The sequence below is a fragment of the Argiope bruennichi genome, chromosome 3 (assembly GCF_947563725.1).
Source record: "Argiope bruennichi chromosome 3, qqArgBrue1.1, whole genome shotgun sequence".
NCBI lineage: Eukaryota > Metazoa > Arthropoda > Arachnida > Araneae > Araneidae > Argiope > Argiope bruennichi.
Window position 1 is genome coordinate 129,539,525 of NC_079153.1, and position 17,036 is coordinate 129,556,560.

A 17,036-nucleotide genomic window follows, 5' to 3' on the forward strand; every position below is an offset into this window, starting at 1 on the left:
CCACACTCGAAACAGCGGTCCAAAACACACAAAATTAGAAATAAAAGTCATTTAAAACAAATGTTGCAAGAAGAAAGAGGTAAAATATTACCCATTTACCAAAAAGTTGGTCGAATCGGTACCACGACGTTTAGAGGCCATTATAAAAGCCAAAGGACATGCAATTAAATATTGACACTTTCTTTGTATGCAAGATAGTACATAAATTTCATTGGTGTATTCACAATTTTTTGTAGCAAAAATCTGCATATGTTTGTTTAAAATGCTTCTGGAACTTTTCAATTTAGAAGTTTTTCGTTGATTGTTCTTTATTTTTACTTTAAATTAAATCATTTGTTATGTGTAAAAATAAAAACATGTTTGTATTTCTTGGTAATGTGTTATTTATATTGAAAGATGGATTTATCAAGTAAAAGTAAGGTGTACTCTCAATTGATTAAGAGACGACAGGATTGAATAAATTTGCTTAAAATATATTTTGCATTGATTTCTAATTTCTGCCTTTCAAAACGAATTGGCCAGTGAAATTTCTTAAGGAATAAGATTGCTTACGTCAGTCTTCTTAAACGTTTAGGCCAATTTTTATTGCCTTTGTTTCTAGTGATTCTGTTGAATTTTATTTTTATTCCAATGAATATGGATTGTATTATATGTGCACAGTTTATTGGCACTAAAAGCTTTTTTACAATACAGTATCCGATCCAAGTTCGTAAATAAAATGTACGAATACAAAGAGTATTGTAATCGCTAAAAATTCTGCCTCGATTATTCACATTTTAGACACCTTTGAAGCAAGATATTTTTTTATTGTTATTTTGAAATTATGTCTGTCACGTAATGGCGAATGGAGTTTGGTATGCAGTCTTTCTAACAAACTGCTTCTTTTTATGCAATTTTGAACTCTAATGCATCCGTTTGCCTGTTCTGTTGTGTCTGTAATGAACATAATATCTCAAAAACACAATGAGGTAGATGATTGAAATTCGGCATTAGATTTTATTAATAAAATTGAAGATTTTCATTAGGTGATTATTCAAGCACATGTGACGCGGTTACTTATCAATATACAATTTTAGTATATGATCTTTACACTAAAATTATAGATATATAATTCTTTCAGATGTATCTTTCAGTTATATTTTTGTATAATTTATATATTTTATAAATATTTAATTTTTATAGATATCTTAATATATTTATATAGTCTTTGTAATGATTTATTTATGTATTAACTGATATACAATAACAATACAGATTTTCATATGGTTATAGATATATAATTTTTAATCCATCAGGATTAGAATGTTTATGCAGTTGCCCATAGATATATGAATATGTTCTATAAGAAAGATAAATAAAATTTGATGTAATATTTTGGCATCAAAATTGTCATTTTATTATAATTTTATATTTAATCGATAAATGAGAAGAAATCCAAGCTCCATATTCAGTTACCTTCATTGCATTATTAAGTTAAACAAAAAACACATCATGCTGTTTTAGTGAAGAAGTTTAGTTTTGTTATATTAATATTCCGTTTCAAAGCAACGTTGGAATACAGAATTTTCTACAGTGCTTCCTCTAAGACTACAAAGTAGATATGAAATGTTTTATGTTTCATAAAAATTCGTTGAACAAATACTAATAAATGAATGGGTTGAAGACCTTGTTAATTCAATATATTTTCTCAACATGGTGGAATGAAACGATGAACAGCTACCCTCATTTCATTTTTGCTCATTAGTTTTTGTGTTGTACTTTAATTTTATGTCATCAACTATCAATATCATATAATATCACATAGTATGTAATGTTAATATCACACTAATAAAAGACAGTAAACAAACTCTCTGAGCATTAGTAAAAATGGAAATTCTTTAATACCTGCTGGCGCTCATGTCAAGAAATGTTTACTCACTAGGGCGTACACTTTGGGAACCAATGTTCTTATTCTTATTTCAGGATCGAAATAACGATTTAGACAAATATTCATAAGAAATTATCTAATAATTGTTCAGAGTTTTTTTTTCCCCTTTCTTTTTGACATTTGAGTAACGTAATCATCTTTAGGCATTCTTCCGAAGGAAAAAAAATGGTAATTACTTAAGAAAGAAAATAGTTCTCCTCAAAAATGGAGTCATGGTGCATGTCAAATACAATTAAATCTTCTGTTCGATGCTTATTTATGTGAGAAACTTCTATACTTGTGTCACAAAAAATTGTGGGAAACGCAAAATCTCAAGACAAAGAAATAAAAAATATATATATGCGTTTCTTTCTATCATTAGATAAAGCTTTTCTTTTAGATGGGACAAAACCTGTCTTTTATTTTTCATTTTTTTATATAATAGAAAAATGAATGAAAGAACAATTAAAGGCAGCGTAATAGTGAAAGATCACCAAAATACGAACTTTCGCTTATAAAATTAATGAAAAAAAAAATGTAATTCTGTATTTTTCAAAATTTAATAATTTTTTTTGTAAATTGTCGAAGTATTTTGCTCTAGAAATTATTTTCATTTAGATATAGAAAGAATGCCCCTCGTAGCCCCTGTATTTAAAAAGTTATTTGCAAAAACTAAAAACATTGAAATAATGATAACAGTTTTCAATTTTGCAATATTAATTACATCTATTTTATAATAGTGAATATATGAATACCAAGAATAGTAATGAACACAGTTATTGCTATTCTGGGTACTAAACACATTTATTCTAGTAATACTCATAAAGTACTTTCATCTATTTACATCATCACTTCACCTATAATAATATATCTACTCCTTAAAAATTAAGCCTTCGAACATTAATAGGATTTAATTAGATCATGACTAAATTTTTTTAAAAAGCATATTTTGAAATTAGTTTTTTATTTGGTTAGAATTTTTACAATTCTGCTTAAACATGTTTCATAAAAGAGAATATCTGAACAAAATTTAAGATTGTTATCTGCATTGTTTTGTGAGATATTCATCTTTGTTAAAAACAATTGAATAATCGAAAATTTATTATTTAATCGAAATTAGTTAATAATCGAAAATTTATTATTTTTATTCTAATTTTTTTTGTATGAACTAAAGGAGCCAAAAAGAATTCTATCTCCAACATGTTTAATTAATAAACTTAATTTTCAATATAAGCTCAGTGACTTTAGTTTTACGTGTTTAGTTTAATTCTTGTTTCCATATATTTCCAAATTAATAAATAAAGGATTTATTGATTTTTTTAAAAAAATGTAATTGTTTTCTAATTGTAAACAAGAAAAAAATGGTTGTTTTGGTTTTGTTTAAGTTTTTGACCCAAATTTGATCATGCCGTTCCAAAAACTTCAGTTAGAAAAGATAAAATGAAAACTGTTATTGCTAAAATAATCTATCTACAATTTAAATATAGCTATGCAAAATTTTATTCAATTGAAATTTCTTTTTTCCTTGTCAAAAATTTTATTTCTGTATTTCAATGCAAGTCATGTTGTCTCCTAAAACCTCTATAATTTTATGCTCATGTTCAATTTATTTAAAATCATTTTGGAATTTCTAAAGAATTGAAGTATTTATGTTTTATTTTCTGGATAACGAAATTTTGGGTACCATTCAAGAAAATCTGTTTTTTCAATAAAAGTTCTTGATTATTTTTCGAATTTTAGTTGTATTAATGCAATTCTTAATCGCAAAAAAAGAGCCAAATACAATTTATCCCATTTTTTTTTACCTTCTAATTAATAGAAAATTATTATAAAATTTTGAAAAATTATGTTACAATACAGTAAATAAACATTTAACCGGCTCTCTTATAGATGAAATCTAGCATTTTAACAAAATTTTTCTGATAGTTAAATTTAATAGGATTTATGTAAGCAATATTGTTTGCTGTTGTAATTTTCTTACTTGCTGTCTAGTCAAAACACTTGCGTGAATGTTTTTTATTCACAATGAAACGTTTTCCTGAATCTTCTAAGGATATGAACCGAAAAGTTGTGTGATGATATGACTTTAATTTACGAACATAAACAAGAGAATGAGGTAAACGCTACTCATTCGTTAAGGAAAAGAACATTGTTCAGAATTTAACATTGCAAATATCATTACTTTCTAACAATATTGATTGATTTGCAGCCAATTGTTTCCTTTCAAAGAATTTTCGTACTCTATCAAGAGAAGCACACATGATTATGCAAAAAAGAGATGTTCGTTGAAATCTTTTTAGTAAGTCTTCCTTTTTTCTTACTTTGTCTTAATACTAATACATTTCTATATATTACAATCTTTTAAAAAATCCGTATATATGATAGAAATTCGAAGTCTAAAATGAAATTAAAAACAAAAAAGATTTGACCCGTTAGTCCTAAATATTGTATCATGATAGTGATTCAAGTTTCATTCGCCTGACTTGATCATATCAGCTGTGTGGTTCATTTATCATAATTTACTGAAAACGTATATTATCATGTAAAAAATCATCTAATATTTTGAAATATGTAAAAACAACAATAAATACAATAAAAATCTAAAATTTAATAAACTGTAAAAAAGATAATAAACTTTAAAAATTTAATAAATTGAAATAAACTTAAAAATAAAGTAATATTTATTGTAATAAACTGAAAATTGGATTTATTTCTGAGTTTGTTTCTGTTTTGTCGCACTAGAACTTTGAAATAAATTTTTCATCTCTACAAAATAATTAAGATTTAAGCATGTCTATGTTGGTATTGTACAGGTCAGACCGTTTGACTTAGAATTTCTGAATTTGCTACAGATACACTCTGAAAAGTAGGAATGTGCATCTGGAGCAATTCTTTAAAAAAATTTAATTAATTAAAAATTTAAAAAAAATTTTGGCGTTAGTTTTCAAAAACTGCTAAAAATATTATTGCACAGAACTGATTTTTACATCATTTTAAAAATATCTTTTAAATATTGCCAGTTAGCTGTTGTACAATTTTTTTGGTAATGTTGGAAATATTTAAAAGTAAATTTTTTTTTCCATAATTTTCAAGATTATTGAGCTAAAAGTCAAAATATTTTTATTGCACCGTCAAATATTTAATTGCATATTTTCTTCCATTGGTAAAAGTTGAAAAAAAGATTCTATTAAATATTTGTGTAGCTTAATGATATCTAAAAAAATGAAATAGATTAATTAGAATAAATAGATAAATAATGAAAAGATAGATTAACCGGGTGGCTACATTTTTAATAGCATTATGATATCGCGGAGCTTAATTTTATTAGAATGGTAGATGTAAAGCTTTTAAAATAATACAGCTTTGGTATCTGTGGCAATTTAACGTTTAAAAACATATATCAATGTGATCATTAACTTATGCATAAGAGATTCAATTAAAAATAAACACAAACAATATTTCCAACAAACCAACTGGTCGTCAGAGATAACAAACGTAAAATAAATTTTTTGAATACTTTAATATTCAGAATCTTGTTATTTAGTTACATGCGATTATATAACAAAAAAACCAATATTACAAAATTAATTAATTATTACAAAATAACATTATTGCAAAATATAATTAATATTTCGCCAAAAGTAACAAACGCAAAATATTTTTTTTTAATATCTTAATGTTCAGAATCTTGCTATTTAGTTACATGTGATTATATAACAGAAAACATTATTACAAAATTGTTTTTAAAATTAATTTTTAAAAAATGCATTAAAATTAAAGAAAAAAAAATTGAAAGGAAATAAATTTTAATTTCACTTAAAAAGTATTATTTTTAATTTCAAATTGTACAAAAAATTGTTTATGTACATTAATGCGCTTTAAAGTTATTGGGGGAAAAATCTCAAAATTTCATTTAATTTTTAATTAACTTAAATATAATTAGTAATTTGAAAAACTTTTTCGTAATAAATACCTTCTATCCGAGAAGTAGCTATGTAACAAATTTGGCATATAATGTAATAAAAGTGAAATTCAAAAATAGTTTTTGCTCTATCAATAGATATAGAATAAATTTTCTCCAAATTTATTATCTCGGTGCCGATATATGAATGAAAATATATTTTGTATCATTTTGTTTATTTATCTTCGATCTATTGCTACCAGTTTTAAATTTCGTATGATTTTTTTCGAAATTATTAATAACTTTTCTAAGAAAAAAATTTTGATTTTTGAACTAGTTTTTTGGAAATTTTTAACGTTTGTGTACTCATTTTATTTAAAAATAAAAGATTCGGAATATAAGAAAGTCAGCCATTTAAAGCAGCGTATGTTCGTCGAGATATAAAGGCGTGCCAAAATCCCCATAGGTTCTCTTTCAATGAGAAAATCAATTTCATGAAAAATGGCCACTATTGATAGGACAAAAAGAAACATCCAAATGATAAGGCGACGGAAAAGATCACAAAATCGTAGACGCCTTAGATCAATAATTTTCTAGCTTCAAAATGCTTGAATAACAGCATTATTTTATTGCAACCTATGTTACTTCTGTTATATAATTTACCAGTGAATGGAGCCTGCGTTGCTATGAAATAAAATATTTACATGTCTAATATTTTTAATACAAAAATTACTTTATAATGATTAAAAAATCTTTATAGTCTTTAATTTTTAAAAATAAAATGAAAATATAATTCATCAAACGATTTTTTAAAAAGCAAAATGAGTCGTTCTCTCTCTAAGTTATTAATATTTGCTACAGAAATTTTATTCGGAAATTCTGAAGTTTACGAAAGGCTTTAATGAACGCTGTGTTAGAATTAATTAAATTATTACTTCGTTAATAATCGACGGGAGTGGTTTTCGCTTAACTTTCTGACTTACTCTCTCATAAAGATGTTATCCTTGAGAACACCTTACATGACATTGGCATTTTGAAATGTATTTTTCTGACTCAGATCTAAAACGAGGCGATTCTTCAAAATATAGAATTCGAATTTTTTGACAGTTACAATTTTTTCTCTATACTTCATACACGAGAAAGAAAAAAAGCATGAAAATAAAACAAATTTTTTTTCTTTTATAAATTGTTAATCCTTTAGTTTTAAACCTTTCTTTTAGCTTTCCAGATTATTAAGAATGGGTTCTGGCAACAGCTCTCTTTATGCATTCTTTATTATTTTTTCGCAATAAATTATTACATTATATGTATAAAATTAATTTTGAAAATTTAATAAAATTAGTGAAACAAATTGTATGGAAATAAAATTTATGTCAGTCCAAAAAGACAGCAAGATCTTACTTAAGTTTTAATTAACTGAAATTTTAAGGTAACAGAAAATTTTAAAGACTGTTATTTTTATTAAAATTAAATAAATTTTAGAATTAATATCTGAAGCTAATAAAAATACCAAAATGTTTAAATATTGAAAGAGAAGTATCAAAAAAATAAAGGTGGAAATAATTTAACATTTCACAGTTGTCTTCCAACTGGGTATTTATTATCTTCTTTCTTCAGGAAACATTAAATTAGTTGAAATTTAATTATTAGAAATTGTGTTTAAAATGAAATTTAGAAAACATAAAAATCATAAAATATTTTACCGAAACGAAAATGGGATTGATAAAGGAAAAATGTATTGCCCTTTGACAGGATGTAAAAATAATTTTTAGGTTCACAGATATTTCGAAAGTAAAAACGGTGATATTCGTTAACAGAAAACGATTTAAAAGGGCAAAAATTATATTAATTTTCACTGTTAGTTATCTTAAGAATCTATCGATTTTGAAAGTTGAAAGCTTGAAAATTCCATTTTTAGTTACATTATTGAGGAGAAAGTCTTTGAGACCGATAAACCCACGCACATATATACTCTGCTTCATATTATAAATTTAAATAGTAAACTAAAATTCTTTATCCAGAGCTCATTTGAATGGACAAAAATATTCAAATTCTAATTAAATGGAATAGACTTCATCAAAAACTTAAAATCGAAGTTTTGGCCGATTTCAGCCATTTCTTTGCATGTATTATGCGAGAAAGTAACTAGTGACCATTTTTAAAAATAATAATTCTGTATTTGATAAAGTGTACCACAAAAATATGAAAACGCTTAAATTTTAGTAAACATAGATAATTTTATCTTCATCTCTATACGTCAGATTGAAAATCCGTAAGTACTTAAACGACAGATATGTATTAGAGGAAATATGTCACGTTTTAAAGTAACGTGTCAAAGTGAAGTCAGTCTGAAGATATAAATATTTATTTGCCTCGGAAATCAAATGTTCTAGGAGACGATGTCCTCTTTCATTTTAGTACGTCATCGCATTAAAATGACTCGAATGGCGTTTTTTGCAGTTATAAAAACTTTTTCAAAATCGAAAACAAATATGTTCGACTTTTTTTTTTATATTTGACCTAGAAGTTTTGATGTATTTCCACATTTTTATGCCTGTCTGAGTCCGACAAACTCGTTTGTGGAATTATGTTCTCTATTTCAATCTTTAAACTTGATCATTCAAAAATGGAATAAAAATTAGGAAATAAATATTTGGTATGCTGTCTTTGCCTAGATGTTGTGGATTCTATAAATTGTAAATGGAACTGACAGAGGAAAAAAAAACGATCTATCCATGTAATTATATGTAAATCATATAAATAAAGTTACAATTATTTAAGCAAGTGGAAATAGGTATATGGATTTATCATCAGTATTATAGTTTTGTATCAAAGTTGATATATCAAAGTCACAGCGTTTTGGAAAATGCAGACCGACAGACAGTCAAACTATCGTTGGATTTAGCTCTAAAACTTGAGAGGATGCTATAGATATTAAATGTGTGTACCGTATCTTATTTATATAGCACCCTTCGTTTTGTAGTAATTGCGTTAACCGATATTCGAATAGCTTGTCAGACGACCTTTCTTCTCAACAGATTTTACTCAAAATTTGAATGAAATCTTCGAATTTTGTAAAGACCGTATACCAAATTTCAACCATCTAGCTCAAAGCGTTTTTGAGTTATATTTGTCACAGACAGACAGAATTTTCCAAATGCGTTTTTCGAACTCGGAGAGATCTAAAAAATGGAGATTCGTCAAAATCTCGAATTGGAATTTTTTGTTGATTACAATACTTTTTCTACTTTTCGTGTAGGAGAAAGTAAAAAAGATGATTTTAAAAAAATTGTATAAATGACAAAAAGTGTACATCAAAATGGTTTAAAACCAAAAAGCAAATCTACGTCGAAAAACTGATTTCGGAATCCTTTTAGGACATTTTAATGGATGCGAGAATATCAAGCGCACAAAAGCAAACGGAAAGTTAAAAACAGAGTTTTTATTCTCGTTTTTTTGCTTTGTGCAGAAAGGGAAATTCTGACAATCCTTTTTGTTGAACTTTTCAGCTATGCTCACAAAGTGAATTTTAAGGAGGTCACCGTAAAAGATGCATTAATGACAAGTTTCCTTAAAGGCTTTATGTTGAAAATAAAGGATATATAAGGAACATATTTGTAGACATTTTGAAAGTAATCTTTCTGAATATATACAATTTTAAAGAAAAGACTTTATGTGAAACACAATAATTCAATTATGAGAAACAATTTGTTTTTAATGTTGATGTTCTAAGGAATTTTATTTCGGAAATTAAATAAGTTTCATATACAATCTATTAATTCTTATATTTGTATCTTCAGCTGATTTAATTTTTATAAAATGACTAATCATTCTTGCAATCAATGAAAAAAAGAAAAGAAAATCCTTCGAAATTCATTTTGCATTCTTGATTCTGAAATTGTTGATCTAATAGAGTAAAAACTATGTTAAATATTGAACCTGATCGATCAGACATACTTTTCAGCATATTACGAACATTAACGACTATATTACAAGCCAGTCTTATTTACGAAATTCATAAAAGGATGAAATCCTTATGTGAACAATATTCCTAAAAACTTATATTTTCGTTATAAATTTTATTTTCGAGTCACGTGGATGCACCAAGATAAACTACGTTTGGACACCTAGGATATAAATTAATTTTTTTTTCATTTCCGTTCAAAAGCATCATTTTGAATTTGTGAAAAAAAGATGATTATGAAAACGAAATTGTAAAACAAATAGTTTAGGTTGTTTTAGATTTTTTAGAAAATGGAAAATTATGAAAGAAATTATTTATCTTGCTTCTATCATAAATCGTTATTATCTTCAATTGAAAATATCTGAAACACAGCAAATGTATGACCTATCTAAAATGCATACGATTTTCACACAAGAATTATTGCTTTGAAGACTTTCTTGCTAAAAAGAATTTAAAAAAAAAACAGAATGTTCTGATCTGTTTTAATCTTACAAGGGGAATGCACGAATTCGAAAATAGAATTCGGAATGAGATTTAGTACAATAGTAGTATAACTTTCAGATATTCATTCATTAAAGTATTAAAGCGCAATAGCTAATCCGAGAAACATTTTAACCTTTAAACTTTTGGCATAGCTTATATACTAATACTCGTAAATTCTCTATAATGTTCAGTGGCTAATGGCATGATTGTTTGTTGAATCATCTAGTAAATGAAACGTCAGGATTCGGTTCATGGTTCATATTTTTTTCTTCTAATTTCTTCAAAATTATGCAAATTAATAATCTACAAATATTTAAGTTAATATGTTTTTCATTTTTATGCAAACATAAATTATTATTTAGTACTGTAAAAGAAAAATAATTATAAATGTAACTCTTATGGTTATAATTTAAATTGCTATTGCCAACCTAAATCAACTAAAAGTTGTAAATTTTTAGATTTTAATTTATTGATTTAATTTATTTAGATTATTTGTTGTAGCTCAACGAATTTATATCGAAAATTGAAATGAGCAGCTGATAATTTATTAAATATGTAAGGAAACGTTCCTGATATTAATATTCGAAAAGAAATAGTAGAAAGCAGGTGCTAAATTATTGTTGAAAGACAAATGTTTTTAATGTAAATGAAGTTTGTTTTCCAATAGACTTCTTAATGAAATATTGCCCTTGTAAACAATCAGAATTTATCAACTGTGCAAGTTGTTAAAATACATTTTGTTTTCAATGTTTTTACAATAGTTACCATTCTGGTTTTTGTATATAATTGGAAATAAATGAATGTTCTATAAATTTTTAAAAATATTAAATGATGTTTTTCAGGATGTTACTAATTTCAATTAATATTATTCACCAATTGAGTTACAGTAACTTTTTCTGCTTAAAAATTAAATTATAATCCATATATTAGGTGAATGAATATTTATTCATTTTTCCATAAAAAAATCAGCATATTAATTAAAACTGTTTATAAATTTTTAATTTAATTTAAATAATTTTGAAATTTTTAAGTGCATCCATATTTGTAATTATTTTTTTAATTAATTTATACTTCATATATTAAAAGAATAAATATTTATTTTTATATAAAATCTGAAAAATAAATTAAAACCTTTTTTAAATCGTAATCAAAGCATCGAGGGATGAATTCTCACCTTCCACTTATAAAGCTGTTACTTTCATTATCATACCATCGAACAGCGGTAGATAAATTACTAACATATAAACTATGATAGAACTCTATTGTTCTCGGAATTGAACCACTGTGTTGCGCTTTAATATTTTAAAGATTGAGGCATTAAGACCGGATTATCAAATAAGCTAAATAAGTAGTTGCTTAAGTGCTCCATAATTTTGGAGGGTTCAGAGAGTTTTTGCAGTATTTTGAGGTTTTTTTAAAATTTAATTCATTCATATAACATAATTTAACAAATACAAATTAAAATCAAATATTGTTTTAATATTCTAAAATTTAATCTTGGGAAATTTTTTTTGCAGTGAGTCAGTCAGTCCCTTGCTGTTGATAGACTGACTGACAAATAATATCCCTGGTAAGCTTTATAAGTATTTAGGTTGTGTTAAAAGTATTACTATTATTTTACCATTCTAATTTTTTAAAAAATTTAATTCAATTAAGAAATTTTTAATTTAATTTTTTATACACGGAATAGTGAAACCAACTCTCTGGAAGTCATCCTCAATTAAATATTTTGATATTTCAATTTATTCTAATATATGTTATTTAAAAATTGCTTAGACTGAGATTAAATTAAAATTATAGTATGGATTTTTGAGTTTGACCGAGAAAGATGTGTTTACATTGTCCAAAGTCCCCTACCGATTCGGAACAAATGTGTGATTTATCACGCTGTTAATTAATTATAGTTCATTTATCTTTACCTTGAAACACAATTCTCGTATACTATATTTTCCCTCTTTACAAGCTATTATCCGACAACTAGCATTCATCCAGTTTTCTGAAAAAAAGGTTAGCTTTTGTCCTCTTGTAGGGATTTTTCATTCCCTACATTTCTTTCAATTTGAGGTCAATATTTTCATTATTTTTTCATCGCATTTTTAGTTTTTAAATTAAATTAGCAGTATCTTGCATAACGACTGAAGCCATCCATGTGTTGATGAAAATTTGGAAATCTGATATATTATTACTTCCCCTCTCTTCATTTCATCGAATGCGAGAAAGGGAACCTTACAAGAGCGATTTCGCTTGAGGGAAAAAAACATTTTAGGCTTTTGGTTTCTGATCACTTTCACTCTATTTTGCGAACCACTGGTGTGCAGTGTAGGTGAAACCACAGTTGTTGTTGTTGTTTCTAATGGCACTTGTCAAAGACAAGCCCACTGACTTTAGAAGTCAGTGATTTTAAGCGAAGGGTGCGTCTCTTGCTTTTCAATAGCGTAATCTAGGGCCAAGAGAGCGACTTAGCTATACACACGTTACAACCCTTTTTACGGGGCGGACTTCATTCATGCATTTCATTCACTCATCCACAAATCGTAATTTAGACCTGAATCAGAGAACTATCAGCGCTGATCCAGTATCCCCAGTGGTATTGCTCTCGGCATGGAGGACTTTGTGACCACGACAGATTTTTACATGCGCCAGCCACCACACACACGGAGAGTCTTCGGCCGGATGCGCCTCGAATTCGCAACCCAAGGGACGCGAATCAAACGCCCTACCAACCAGGCTATCCCGGCCCTGAAACCACAGTAGTGCTATTTAATATCAGCACCCTTTTACTATTTATAGAACGATACGCTTTTTTTTTTTTTTAATTTTGCACTACATATGTAAAAATCAAAAATATATGCGCCATAAAAATATTTCCCAATTAAATATCAATGCATCCTAAATCGATTATTTATAATCAAATAAAGCATCTTAAAATTAATTATACTCCTAAATAAATATATTATATGAGAATTAATCAATTGTAGTAAATAATGGAATAATAAATTTATAATAAACAATCGGTGATAATGCCTAAAAGTAAATATTATGATTTATTATTGATAATGATTAATGCAAAGAATTAATTTGCTTCGTTTTAATCAGTTTCGATATGCCCAACTTTATTTTTATTTATTTTAAACATAAAACAGGTTTAATTCACAACAATTTCCTATATTTGTTTTTTTAATTAACAGAGTGGCTGAAAAAATCCAATTTCGCAAAAATAAGAAGGCATTAAATATTGAATCGTTTTCTCGAAAAAATGCTTTTATTTATCTTTTCTTTTTAACTAAAATCTGAATATTTTTTAAACTTATTTAAGAGATTTTTCTGAAATGAAATATTTACAATCTGGTCTGTTTCTTGAAATGAAATATTATCTAGCACAGTGCTTAAATTAAAATAAATGATTTCTGATCCAATTTCCAGGAAAGTAGTTATTTGAAATTTGTAATTAACATGTGGCTGCCGACGTAAGCATATATTTAAAGGGAAGGGATCAAAACAGGAAATAAAATATATATCTGAATAATAAAGATTAAAATTAAATGTTAAAAGCTGTGGCGTTTTATGTTCTTTTCAAATATTTATTCACATTTTTATTGTAAAAGTTGTATCACCAGAAATAATGCAATGTGCCGTTTTGACTTATGTATTATATTTTGGGAAACTCTATAATAAAATCTTCACTCATATTCTAATCCAAAAAATTTCAAATTAAAAAATTTCAATTAATTCGAAATTTTCTTGAATGCCAGTTGCATTTTAAAAATATTTTCTAAAGTAGAAGAAATCTTGATTTATCCAAATAAGTTCGTAATTACAAATCGCAAAAAGTGCAATTAATTTTAAATAAGATTCAGGAAAAAAAGGGGTGGGGCTAGACAGACTTGTTTTGCTTTCGCTTTTTTAACAATTTGGATTGATGTGCTGCGTATTTACTGTACTGTAGCTCAGATATTTGATTTGCCCATTTTTCTTTAATTCAAGTTATCGATATTGAAAGGATAAGGGTGACAAGGGTGTGTTATGTTGAGGATGTCTGTTTTTGTATATCCACTCGTTTTACAAACCAGGTAGAATTAGTCCTGGATCTATCATGAATTGATTTGCAAGAATTTTTTTCCAGTTTTGACTGACCACTGTGGTCTCAACTAATTATTCTTGATAAATTAGAGGTAAAATATCTTCCAGACCATTTTATTAAAAAAAGTTAGTGAATTTATAGTTATCCAATGATCCAAGACATTTCTAATTTTTTGCCTACTTATCCCGGATTGTTAAAAATTGTCCTGAAATCATCCTGACTATTTTAGGATAAATAATTCATTTTAAAATGAAGTAATTAAATTGCTAATTAGTGAGATTTTATGTAAAGAAATTAATGAAAGTCTCCTCACATTATTTAACCCAAGAAAGTATGGCTCTTTCTTTTCTGCATATATATATATACCTATATGTGTGTGTGTGTGTGTGTGTGTGTTGTGTGTGTGTTTTGAATAACTGCATATAATTTAAGAAAATAATTCATTTTAATTTAATTTTTTTAAATTTAATGAAATTTTTAAAAAGTTTAAATGCGCTAAATGGCTAAATAATATCCCAATTACACAAATCACATCATAGTAATTCTGCAATAAAAATAAAAATCTCTTTTCACAAATAAATTTTTTACAATTCAAAAAAATTTCTATGTTTTCAATGGTAGAGCTATTCATACAGCATCCATCATGGCATTTATTTTTCCAATTTTTCAAGTTTAAACCTAATTATAGTACTTCTATTGATATTCTACAAATATTTATAAAAAAGCATGTCCAACACTCTGGATAATGGGAAAAGACGCTTCATTTCACAAATATCCCAGAAAATAAGAAGAAAATTCCAGCAGAGTTAACGAAAATACAAAGATTTATACCAGAAACAACGCTTGTAGACACTAATTACAGAAGCAAATAGCTAATTAATTATAACAGGCCCGATCAACGCATCAAAGATAGAATTATTGAATCGCATTTATCTCTTTAATTTATACAAGATTTGAAAAATTCATGAAATTCTCTAAAAGGTTCCTGATCGAGATAGAACCATAATTCCTGTATTTCCCAGAACTTTCACTTTCGTCGCCAAGAAGTCGCTGTGATTGGAATCACGATCTGGTGTCCACTATGAAAACCTGTGGATATCTCTTCTTTCTATTGAAGAGACTTACTTATTATGGAAGTGCTATTACCAATTCGTAACAATATTCCGTATATTAAATTGTTTGATATTAAATTAATAAATAGATTGGGAGAAAAAAATCTGATTTGATGATACCAAATTTGATTTGTTATTTATCAGATGCGTTATGCATGTCTTAAAAATAAAAAGTAATTATTATTCTAGGCCTTCATGTTTTTCTGAATAAAGGAACTTGGTCTTCTGAATGGCAGAATAAAGCTTTAATATCGTAAGGAACATTCCAGACGTCTCAAAGTGGACTTAATAATGAATTTGGTCGAAGATGATGTGTGAATTTATGTATTCTCTTCCATTAAAAATCGGTTTAAAACTTGCAAATTTTAAGGTATGGTTCATTTGTTCTCCTGTTCTAAATCTCTTGTAGAATTAATGGAAAATTTTTATAAGTGTTTTTAACTCACGCATTCAGTGCAAAAAAAAATCGATTTAAAAGTGATTCAAAAGAATTTTATAGAACTAGCAATAAATCTGATAAATTCTTTGGTGTCATAGTAGAAAAAAAATATTGCAGTTTCCATAAAAACGTAAATATTGTGTATTATTTATTATGATAAAGTAAAAAGCATAAACTTTATTAATAAAAAATGTCCATTTGTACTATTTGCCTTTTATAGTCAGAAGTTACGAGCAAAAATATTTTTTATTAAGGATGAACTTTTTATTCAAGAAATATTGCACCTAATATTATGAAATGCATTCTTTCGTCGCTGTTTGTAAATACGATTTATTTTTTTTACGTCTGTTTGAATTACTTTTTTTAGGAAATAATATTTTCGAAATCTAATAATCTTTGACGACAATCCATGTTTAGTCGCTAATATCCAAAATTCCCATGACGTTCATTGGAACAGTAACTACAGGAATTTTTATTTTTTTGTAAGAAAATCTGTTATGATTATTTTTTTGTATTGAAAGTAGGATTTTATCTGTTTCGTTAACTTCACCTTGCTCGATTTTCTCGTTAATAAAATATACAAATATAAAATATTGTAATTATCAAAACATTCTCGTGATATCGATGAATCTCAAGATTTTGGAGCTCTTTGAAACTGAAAAACAAATTTTTGGAATTATATGATTATCTATGAATGCGGTTATTCAAAAAATTGAAGCTTTGAGCAACACAAATGAAATTTGTTATGTTATCTTCACATTAAATTTATAGATTTCTGTCACATCTTGATCGAACATTTACAGAAAATTTGCATACCAGTCTGACAAAAGGAGGGCACGAGATGGAAAATTGAGTACAGGATGAGGTTTAATATACTGGTAGTATACATTTAGAATGTTCATTCATTAAAATATTATCATTAATATATTATTAAAATATTCATTAATATATTAAAGCACATGAGCCGGTCAGTTTCCCGAAAATGGCCCTCAAACATTCAACATAGCTTATGTACTAATAATGTGCTCGCATTATGAATGAACATTCTAAATATATACTACCAGTATATTATAAACCTCATCCCGAACTCAATTTTCCACCTTGTGCCCACCCCTTGTTAGAGCTAATAAATACGACAACTATAAAACTT

At 26.7% G+C, this 17,036-nt stretch overlaps 1 long non-coding RNA gene across 2 annotated transcripts in view; it reads left to right on the forward strand.

The window, feature by feature from the left end:
- LOC129963512 (uncharacterized) overlaps nucleotides 1–17,036 on the forward strand; it is a 154,261-nt gene that overhangs the window by 133,223 nt on the left and 4,002 nt on the right. The window lies entirely within an intron of this gene.